Source organism: Anguilla rostrata, chromosome 1 (assembly GCF_018555375.3).
Source record: "Anguilla rostrata isolate EN2019 chromosome 1, ASM1855537v3, whole genome shotgun sequence".
Classification (NCBI taxonomy): Eukaryota; Metazoa; Chordata; class Actinopteri; order Anguilliformes; family Anguillidae; genus Anguilla; species Anguilla rostrata.
Window position 1 is genome coordinate 12,379,469 of NC_057933.1, and position 7,661 is coordinate 12,387,129.

At 40.0% G+C, this 7,661-nt stretch overlaps 1 non-coding gene across 1 annotated transcript; it reads right to left on the reverse strand.

Moving 5' to 3' along the window:
• Positions 1–5,628: 5,628 nt before the first annotated feature.
• Positions 5,629–5,701, reverse strand: trnat-ugu (transfer RNA threonine (anticodon UGU)). The gene has a single exon. It is a non-coding gene; the product is annotated as a tRNA-Thr (tRNA).
• Positions 5,702–7,661: the final 1,960 nt, after the last annotated feature.

Genomic DNA, 7,661 nt, shown 5'->3' on the forward strand with positions numbered 1-7,661 from the left:
TCCATAGTCTTCCTGGTCTTTTCGTGGAATTGAAAAATGGCAGTAAAATTGAGTAAATTACGGCAGTCTGAAAAAGCTAAAGGGAAGATTACTAGAATTAACCTGTTATTTTACCCGGATAAAAAGTGCGGAAGGTGATTTCCAGTTTGCTTGTACTGTATCACCAATGTTAATTATGCAGAACTACCGCATACCTCACATAACTGTATCAAACGTTTTGAGTCAATTACAACGGGCTAACAAAGAAAATCCGGAAGAAAATATTCAGCAACCGAATTAATCCGTTTGAATGTTTTGGTAGCCTACGTAATATGCTGTCCCAGCACGAATGCTTAGCATTTTATAAAACGAATACTAAAGCAAGAAAAGAACAGAAGAGCACACGTTATAATTCCAAGACGTTGACAGGCTATAACCAAAAGTAGGCTACTGCGCCGCATAACATACAAGTTTGATTTGTTATTATGAAAATAAATTGGTTTGCCGCTGCATATTTTCAAACATGGCGGGTAATGGCGGAAAATAAATACAACACAAATGCTACGAGTACTCGACCAATCAGAAATGTTCAGCGCTGCAAGCTCCACCCAAAAGGTTCCTGTACTTTCGGAAAGTACTACCCCCCGAGCAGGAACGTTTTGGGGGGTAAAACACAGCCCCCAGAACTAAATTTAGACCCTAGTTCCTGCGGTGGAAACGCACTGAGATCCTCAAAAGGTTCCTAGTTCCGGGGTATAGTTCCTGCGGTGGAAACGCGGCTTATGACTCTAGTGGAATGTCAGCTGATGGCCCTGGGTGAAGGAAGAGGATTATGCCTACACCGGCACAAGGAGAACTGCAGCTGAGGCTTGCTTGCAAACCATTGGCCATTTCCAGACATGTAGGCTGGCCCTGATAGGAGGAGAGGTGTATCTCACCAGTGACAACTGTCAGACCTGGAGGGCCGGGCACATAACTGGGAGGAATACATTCAACAATAGCCCAAGGAACCCTTGTGCCAACTTCAACTAGGCCTGCTTTTGGGAGGATAAAGCCAGTGATGCCCTGCTTTCTATGGACTTCCAGTCAATGTCAGCTAATTACGTCGCACAGACCGGCCTTGCAGCTTCAAGACTACATAACCCAGCCTGCCCCTAAAGCGAGTCTTCTCTCCCGAGTCACACTCTAGCCTGTAGAGATCACTCCTTAAAGATTTGATTCAAAACAAAAATGACACGTTCGGCCTGTAGCCCCGTTGTTTATCTTTCTGTGTGGATTAATGGGAAAAAAAACTGCACATATCTGTTAACACTTCCCAACGCAGTAGTTTCAGGAGCTTCTATTATTTGTTTTAAGAAACCGTATATGGTCTTACACTGAAGTGGCTTCACTGAAGTGGCTTCCTTCGTATGCATTTAAACCAGTTCTTAGGGAATCGCATGCTGTTTGTGTTTCGAGTCTTAAAGGAAAAGATTACATTAAGGACTTGCTGAACTGGGAATTGGATTTCCTGAAAAAACACGGCTTCACTATAATTTACACCCCAGGCAATACCACAAACTAGACTTCTAGATGCTGACTTTTTTGGTTCATGACAAAGGTTGAAGACACAGATTTGTACAATATAGTGCAATAACATTTTACCATGATTTGAAGCTAACAGGATGTAAGGACTATCAGGATGAATGTGATTCAGTGTAGTTCTTCCTACAGCGGTATAGCATGGTAGTCTTACAACAAGAAAGCCATACTATTGCTGCAGTGCTAGTTCTGGATTTCAGTACGTCGACCTTTCAAAAGTGCGATAAAGGTCAAACACAGCCGTAGTCTTGTTTTTGGAAATGCTTTCAGTTTATAAAGGAAGGCCTTCAGAACTCCAGAAAATATTTGCACCCAGCGGCTTATGACTATAACCAAAGTGTGTTTGGTGTGAGAGATGCAGGGGAGGGGGGGTGGAGGAAGACCCCCGGCTGTGAGCAGCCTGGCTGGCTGGCTGGATTCAGCGATGGGCTGGATGCTGAGGCCACCAGACTGCTGCACCAACACATTGAAGCCTTTGTGACTCCTTTTTAAAACAAGCGGAGCAGGTTCTGAAAGCAGAAATGATATTAGCGGCTGTAATAAGTGGCCTCTCGAACATGATTTTGACATGTGGTGTCAGCGCTCCTGTTACACCCTAGTCTGTATCAGGGGGAGATTCCACTCAACCCAAAGTGTGTTTTGCCCAAAACATTGTATAATGCAACAAAGCTGGTTTTTTCCCCTTTTTCTATTTCAGTAACTCCATTCATGATGTTGTGTAACAAAAGAAAACAAAAACCAATATTCAACATGAAGGGCAGCGTAATGCAATTTCATTATTTACAGTCCCCTCTGATAAAATAAAACTTGTGTTTGTAGGCTCCTATCATCCAGTATTCATCAAGTACAGACAAGCAGGTTTGTGTGTCCTGTATTATCATTACAATAAATCCAACCAGTTGCAGGCTCTGATCGTTTAACAGAGCAATCTACAACAATAAGTACAGTTGTAAGAATTTTGCTTGGAAAAAATGTAGTAATCAGAAATAATGTAAAAGTATTAACAAATAAATAGATAAGCACATCTTGCTACCAAGGAGAACTAAACATTGAGCTATTATTGAGGAAACTGGCAGTATTACACAGTTGTAATAAAAAGATAAAAATGCTAAAATAATGAGACACAGCTGATGAACCATTTAAATTTTAAAACCTTATCTTCCAGAAAGAAGTATTCTCGAGATAGCAGCAGTGTGTGTTGGCAGTTAACAATCTGTAGTAGCAATAGAAACGGCTCATGCAAAGATTCCTAATGCCTCTCGAAAATGAGATATTGTTAATGCCCAAAGCTGGTAATTAAGTAGAGAGTGCAGGGAAACAGAAAGAGAGAAAAACAGAAACTGTATCCCCCCAGCGTGATGAATGTGATGGGCTGCCCTTGATGAATAATGACAGCAGCGGTGAAAATGGACCGTGTGTCCTATGGAACAGCAGGATGAGGTTCCATGGGGTGTAAATGCCCGTTCCTATAAGTCAAAGAGAAGGTAACATCACAGGTCTCAACAGGAAATGAGATTTGTTCAGGTCATTGCTCTACTTAAAGCTTGCTAGAGGAGAGCTGTCATTGGTGTCCTACTAATCGACCATAATTTCAGAGAAACAAGAGATTCTGAGTGATTGATATAAGAAGTGAAATTGGCTCGGCTTTACTGGCACTTGCATTCTGTCTCATAACCGCTCTTTAAGATGGGAAATACGGTATCCCATGCTGAAATATCTTGTTCCATTGTGGGTTTTTTTGTCTTTGATGTACAATACAAAATTGTTTTTACTGGCAAAATACATATGTGAATATTGATTTCAAAGAAAAATTACATTATGATCATCTTTCGCAAAATATATTTATTTCTCCATTTACTTTTATGTAGCGATTCAAGTTCCAGATCAGATAGTAACGCTGACGTCCAAGTAGGACATGGCCTGTTCGAAATCAACCAAACGCTCAGTAATACTTTTCCATATCAATGATGAATCTGCCGACTAAATACTGACGAAAACCAAAACATTTAAACCTTTGGTGACAAAGCACATTGCATCTAGACTGAACAGAGGCCTTACTAAAAAAAAAAAGATGTCTTAACTTACTTCACATTAAAACAGGATGTACTCTAGTGCAGCATCTGTGTAACAGACTGCATTACATTAAACATTGATAACAGATTCCTAAATGGCTGTTTTTAAAGCACGCTTCAAAAGCTTTGCTCCACCTTATGTTTCCAATGAAGAGAAATGGATTCACTTATCCTACAAGCATCATCTGATCCCGTGGGGAGCACTGACAATCAGCCCTACGTCAAAGACGGCTAGGCCCAGGTCCCTTGGTTAAATTCAGCTTGAATTAGAAGTAATGCGTAGGGACATTTACAGAGGGGCTTCTGGGAAAATGGACTTTGACTTGACATTCCCCCAAACAGGGTAACATGAGCTGAACAGTGACATAAAAACACAGCTTTTGGCATGTGGGACACACAGTAAAACAGCCACATTTAGACTGTTTTCATTGGAGGTGTTTAAAAAATACAGAGTATTGAGAAATTTGAGCATTCTTATGGTGTACATTATGACAAATTAAAATGATAATAGCAGTCTTCATATTCAGTGTGGACTAACATCCACAGAAAAGGCCAGCCAAACTAAGGGTGAAGACCCTTTTACCTGTAATACTGTTAAATGTCAAAGGTCCCGTAAAAATCCACATTCAAAACTTCACAGTTTCACCATTCTTAGTAGTGATCCGTCCTTTAATTGGCCACAGGATTTCAATTATTGATAGAAATATTGATACACATGACTGGCTATACCAAGTAATTATTTGTAGATTTGGCAGCAGAAAAGGACTTGACTAGATTTCACTACCAAGAATTGCAGAGACTCATAGCTGCCTTGGAGTGTGTTGATGGGCTTGTGGATCCATTTTACCCTCTATCAAAATTCCCAATGCAGTGACATTAAGGACACTAAACTGGTGGTTAGCGCTCTTACTCAAACATGCTACAGGATCTTAAATGACTAGAGTAACAAAACTTTGAGATCCCTTGGCACTTCTATAATAGAATTGGATTTTAACCACACTGTCCTATTAAAATGATCAAACTAGCTCTCAACATCTGGCCACCACATGATCCATAGTAATTTTATGGTTGATTAGCTACATTCCCTGTGCCTCTTACTAGCTTAGATACTCACTGCAGCACAGAACTGTCTGACCTTCCTGGATAAACAATACTCACATTTTGTGAATTCTATATTTTCTTTTTAGATATTAAAACATCTTAAAACTTTTGAACTGCATGTTATTCAAATTTAACTTCAACTATACGCAACTCATGATGTGCACTCTTCAATTCGTAGGAGAGAAATAACTTTTGTATACATTTTATATTAATTTATGGTGGTGCTGTAGGGTAATGGGTAAGGAACTGTGCTTGCATCCTGAAGGTTACCAGTTTGATTCTCAGGTAGAATGCTGTTGCTTCCTTATCAAACCTGCGTTTTGTAGTTCTTCCAGTGACCATGATATGCACTTTTGTACGTCGCTTTGGATCTACTGAAGGTCAGTCGACACTAAAATATGTCTGAGATTAGTCATTTGAGAAGTTGCCTCATAATAAGATGTTGTAACGGCCATATACTACGTTTTTTCTGGTAGGTAGATGTCAGTCATACACTTTGCTTCTGAAATTAAATTGTACATTGAACAAATGATCTTATAGTGCCCCCTCCTGGAGAGACATAAAATGCATAGTTTCCCTGGGTATTAAAGGTTATAGCAACTGCACTGTTACTCTAATTGTTGAAAGGCTTTACTTACAGGATATTAATTTGCTAATATGGTAGCTCCCGGGACATGGCGGATTATTACAAATGGAGGTCATATTTTATATTAATGTGTACTCTTGAAACTAAACGATATGTTTTGTCATTACATTCATGCGAGACTCGGTACAATAGGTATGGAACCCCGTAGAAAAATAACAGTTGGTTGATCAACCTGACAACGTGGCTGTGCAGTATGACAATGACTTCTCAGTCATAATAGAAACTAATTTGACAAAACCGAAAATTTGAAGGCCCCAGCGAGGATCGAACTCGCGACCCCTGGTTTACAAGACCAGTGCTCTAACCACTGAGCTATGGAGCCACACTGCAACGTGCTTATTTTCAGTTGGAGTTACAATGATATCAGTTCACGCAGACTATGGTTTTCAGGAAACGTGCGTATTATTAAAGTATTTACTTGAATTTTCACCTTTGTTCCGAGATAGGCAGCAGTATCAATGGATCTAGACCCAACAGCTATAGCTAGCTAGTAGCATAAACTAAGTAACCAGTTCGTCATATACACGCTACAACCTAGCAAGCTAAGTTTGACCTCTATCGAAAAAACTACATGCAACTGTACACGTTTCCCATATTTCTTTACTACAGTTCAACAGATTGATTTGAAATAAATCATTATTCAGCATACTTAAAACGAAGTAGTTATGACGGTCAGAAGAAAATCTGGTAGTGTGGTGCAATTTTATATGCGCATTTATCAATCGGTTACAAGCTTTAACGTGACCACTTAAAATCTGAATATATCGATAATAAAAGCTAGCTTGTAGCTATCGACAATTAATAGAAAACGCTGTTTTACTACTTAGCCTATTGGCGCCCTGTTCCCCGAGGAAGCCGTGAGTCTCTGTAATTCTTGGTAGTGAGATCCAATCAAATCCCCGTTCGCTATCAAAAATCTACCAAGAATTGAAGGCACTAGCTAACCAATCGCTTGCTCGAGTACCCTCTGAAGTACATATACATTTAATAAACCTTTTGAAAAATGTTCCCCTTAGATACAAGGCTTTAGGACTGAGATGGCTTTGTTTGCAAAAGAACAGATTACCATTTACATTATTATATTTGTTGTTGTTGTTATTATTATTTTTCTTGTACTTATGTGCAGTCCAAACTGAATGTCAGCTGGGCTAGTTTATCCTCCTTTCCAGGGAACTAAACATTATTTCCACTTAGGACCAGCAGCGCTCTCACAGCAGGCTCATCCGGCTCTGCTTGGAAGTGGACCCCAGCTGGGGTTAGGCTAAGTGGCCCTGGAAATTTGTGCAGGTGAAGTGTGTTTAATACTGTCCCTGCAGGAAATCACGAAGGCATTGACAGGCATCTGAAGCGTCTCATTATGTCTGGCTTGCTACATACTGCTGAGGATAGTCCTCTGGGTAAACAGCTTAGGAAGTAACTTGTCTTGGCAAGTGTTTTTCACTGTGATTTACTTTTTTAAACTTACTTTCCAGTGTGCAGCCAGCTCTATGTTAAATCACTTCTCAGCAGCTCAGAGAAAATGTCAAGATTAGAGAGGGTAACATGCATCCTTTTCCCATCTGTATTGTACAGTAGTTTTGTAATGTTGCTAGGACAGGAATCCCTGTGCTTTGGAACAAATTAAGGTCAGAGAACTTTACTACTGGGCATGGTACATGGTTGTGGTAAGCAACAGCACAGCTGAGCCAGGCTTTTCCTCACTTTAGTTGTTTTGCCAGGGCTAGTATTATTGACATGCCTTGGCCAGTGAAGGGTTTGGTATTGTGATTCCAAGGTATGTAAAATAATGCTGGCTGCACATGCTGTGGAAATGCACCCATAATTGGGAAACCCTGTCTTAAAGCCACTCACTAGGCTATCTACTAATTATGATATGCTTTCAGTTATTAATGCAAATGAATGGATAAGGGAAAGGGCCTTTTGTATTCATATACATTATTTCTAGTAATTTTAGATATTATCGGTGGTCTGTGAAAAGAACTTACTGAGGAGAATAATCTATCTGTCTGTCTGTCTGTCTCTGTTTGTCTGTCTATCTATCTGTCTCTATATCTCTATATCCGAAAGCTCAGACAGGCTCATTTGAGCCTCTGCCTGTTTTACAGTAGAGCATGGTTTGAACAACCCCTGCACCTTTGTTGATAGATCATTATAATACCTTCAGTGATAATGTCAGCAGAATGCTGGGTTTCTAAGAAAAAGGAAAAAAAAATTGGCATGATTTGTAAGGATTAACCAAAGTTGGCAGGCTGATAGGCATCCACTTTTATGGATTCTGCCAA